We start from the raw sequence: 4,069 nt of genomic DNA, 5'->3' as shown, positions 1-4,069 counted from the left end.
GGATCATTTTGAATAGGAACGAAGATGTCAGCAAGCACTTAAGAATCTGAAAGTATATTTATTTCAAAACCACCGGTTGTTGGGGAGAACCAAAGGTAGGAGAAATTACTCATCTATCTTGCTGTGTCAGAAGTGGCGGAAGTGCTATTTTTGTCCGAGGATCAAGGTAAGCAATCTCCCATCTATTATGAAAGCAAAGTCTTTGCTAATGCAGAAACACAGGGTACCCGCCAACTAGAAAAAATTAGCACTGCTTTGATTGTGGCATCGAGAAAATTATAAGACCTTACTTTTCAATGTCATCCCGTCTGTGGTTACTGCTTTTCCCTTACGAAACAGTTTGCATAAACATGAATTATCAGGTAGATTAAGCCGAAATGGGCTATTAGAAGTAAGTGAAATATATATCACTTAATCAACCAGGACCGCCTATAAAAATCTCAAGTATTAGCTGATTTCAGTCAGGGGAGCCGTTAGAAGCTGAAAAAGAATTACAAGTTTTTAATGGTGCAAAAACCGGGACTTGGGGTTTTATTCACTGAGGGTCATCTAACATAAAAGGCGCAGGCTTAGGAATAGTTTCTCATACCACCCACGTGAAACTACCTAGACAAGCTATAAAGTGATCATTCGATAACTAACAATGAAGCAGAGTACGACAAGCTGTCATTGCATTTAAACTGGCCACCGGGAACTTGGCATATCACAGATTTAATCAAGAGCGATTCTCAACTGTGCGTCAATCAAATACTGGGGACTATACAGCCAGGAAACTCGAATGCAAGAATATCTGGAAAAAAGTACGGAGCTAATAAAAACAATTCCAAACTTGGAAGGTGATGCAGATCCCCAAGAGATGAGAAGCAGAAGCAGATGCTTGTCTAACCTCGGCTGCAGCAGACGTAGCAAATGATGCAAATGCTTCAGTCGTACATCTAATTTCAGTTCCGGTTCTCGAACTATTAAGAATGAGGTAAATTTTAATCATTTAAACATGGGATTGAGAAACCGAGATTGGTGCTTTTTTAACAGCATGGAAACCGTGCTTATTGACAAAACAAAGGCTCGTGCACTTCGCAAGAAAAGCTGCTCGTATTGTTTGCATCAAGGAATCTGTATCGAAAAGATGTTCGTGGTCCCATTAGCAAGTGTCTCGGACCCTTCTCAAACAGAATATGATGAATGAGGGAAATAATGAAGGACATTGCGGAAGTCACACTGGTGGGGAGGTCGCTTAGTAAAAACATTGATTCGAGCAGAAGTATTATTGGCCCAAGAGGGAAGAGAAGCTTAATGATTTTGTGTTAAATGTGATAAATGTCAAAGATGATGGTAATAATATTGCCATGACCAGCTGAGTTACTCCACCCTGTCATAGCTCCTGGCCCTTTCACCGAAAATGGGGAATGGATATCGTAGTCCCTTGCCAAAAAGCAAAAAGGTCAGTAAAGTTCTACTTGTGCGTACAGATTACTCACTAAATGGGTAGAAGCGAGGAGCATTAAATAGCGTGCGGAGAAAGAAGTTAAAGACTTCATTTGGAGAAACAGTTAATATTGCGTTTTGGGTACCAAAGGAAATCGTGTGTGCGATTTAATGGACCACAGTTCAAGGAGCCCAAATCACAGAATTTTTTCAAGTTGGCAAATTAAAAGGATAACATCCACCACCATATCATCAGTGGGGCGGGGAATGGACAAGCGGAATCAAGAATAAAGTTATCATAACAACTTGGAAAAAAAGGTTGACAGGATTCGAAAGGTAATTGGCCCGAGGTATTACCTGGGGTTATTATGGCGCTTATCGTACAACGACAAAAACAAGCACGGGAGAAACCCCATTTTTTCAATGTTTATGGTGCGGAGGCTTGATTCCAGTAGAGATTTAGGAGAACAAGCACACGGTAACGTTCAAGCAACGGAGGGAATCAAAATGATGAAGAGATGTGCAGTGATCTTGATTTGTTAGAAGAAGAAGAGAAGCTGCGCTAATAAGAATGCGCGCACAAAAGCAAGTAATTGAAGATATTATAACCAGGAAGCACGCCTCAGATTCTTTAAAATGGGGACTTCGTGCTTAAACAGGTGTTCCAATCTGCAAAAGGCTGCTAATTCAGGAAAGCTGAGTCCAACTTTAGGAAGGACCCTACAGAGTTCGTGACCATTGCAGGAAAAGGAGCATACGAGTTGGAGACAATGGTGGCAAACTGTTATCCTCACATTGGAATGCTTCCATCTAAAAAGATACTTATTTTGAAAAAGTATCCAATGGTCAGGTATCTCTATGTTAAAATTCATTTTTTTTTATGAATAATTTTACTAAACGATTTTAGATGCTAGGCAAAAAACCCTAACTCGTGCCAAATGATGAAGTCACGACCTGTACGGCAAAAATGGAATATTCTTAAATCCAGCCCAGGTTACAAAAATAATCTGATGGGAAATAACAGGGTTAGGCAGTCTTCATCTCTAATCGCACCTCCGGGCAGTCCCGCAAATTTTTCTGTTTCAGGAAAAAGGACAAATTAAGAGGGAAAAACAAGTGCTCGAGGCTTCATACTTCACCGCCTCAAACCACTTGGGACTGTATAATAGGACACATAACAGATAAACGTGCGGAAAATAGATGCGTAAATCAAAGACAAGTGTTCGAGCATGAGGTTATGGAATCCAAGCATAAGCAATACATCATAGTATTTCTTTACATGAGAACAAGTAGGGATCACCTCTCAAACCCTCCTAATACATGAAGATGGGGCAAGACTATGTACTAAAACGGGTTATAAAAGAAAAACCTTTCATATTTATTGTTCTTTTTTTATATTAAAATCTGTTACAAGGAAAACAGTTGCGAGGAATTTATAGATGTACTTTAATTACATGTTAATACTCAAAAAGTTTGTCAAGTTCGATGAATAAAAAACTTGTCAAAGTTGTAGCATACAAAACATGTTATTCCTATTTCTTCATCGTATATAACACCATTATGAAGTTGAGACGTCTTTTTCATTTAAGTGTCGAATATATATATATAAAAGGACCTACTTTTATTAACCTCAATGTTTAATAACTCATGAGTAAGATCATTAAAGCAATTTCAAAGGATAAAATTGCTAAACTAGATTCTATAAGTCCTTAAATAAAAGAAAAAGGGCAAGATAGAACATTTATTGAAGTACCAAGAAAACTTCTTTAAAAAAGACTAAGTAAAACTTAGTCAAATGGTTTTTACAAAGTGCCCCATTATGATAACTGGGGGACTTAACCAAAAAAATCTCTTAAAAAGTTCAAGGGATAAAAACACACCAATTAATAAAAAAAAAGGGGCAACAAAGGAGTAAAAAATTCAACTTGTCACTGAAGGGGTTGGAACTTCTTGAAGTTGCAATGTCGATCTCACTTCAGAAGCAGCTGTAGCACGATACAATTTTGAGATAGTAGCGCAGTTGCGCTTGGAAGTGTTTAAAGTCACCGAGGGAAGCCAGAGTCACGGTACTTCAACATTCAACGGACTGTATCAGTGAAGTTTCACCTCGGAGCTGGAATTGTAACATTTTCAACTTCAACAGAACGGCTCCCATTAAAGTTCCTAGCCACGGGAGTTGTCATCTACTTGGTGAAGGAAAGTCAAGGGTTGTTGAGTCATTGCCAATGGTTTTCAAAACTTAAGCCAATTCTGAATTTCTAAATCAAAGTTTTCTTGACTGTTGCAGTTAGGCATCACGGCGGGAGTTTAAAAATGCCCAGGTCACCTCTGTGTTAAAATTCTCCTCAAGGAAGCTCATATCCTTTCCCGAATGGCCAAAGATCATTTTAACATTGATTTTCAGCCAAAGTGGGAAGAAGGGTAGCTTCAAGGGAAGGCACTGAGAATTATCTAAGGCACGACCTTATCAAGAAAATTGCAAGTCAGCCTGAGCTGAGACAAGTTTTGAACTACTCTCCCGCGTACTCCTCTTTCTTGCTCACAATACCTTCAGCTCTCTGATTTCTTCACTTGATCTTAGATAACTGTCTGAAAAGAAGACTCGAGACGCTCTCTTTCTTTCTCAGCCTTGACTCGGAGAAGC

The sequence above is a fragment of the Nicotiana attenuata genome, unplaced genomic scaffold (assembly GCF_001879085.1).
Source record: "Nicotiana attenuata strain UT unplaced genomic scaffold, NIATTr2, whole genome shotgun sequence".
In the NCBI taxonomy this organism is placed as follows: Eukaryota; Viridiplantae; Streptophyta; class Magnoliopsida; order Solanales; family Solanaceae; genus Nicotiana; species Nicotiana attenuata.
Note: the sequence above shows the minus strand (reverse complement) of the source record.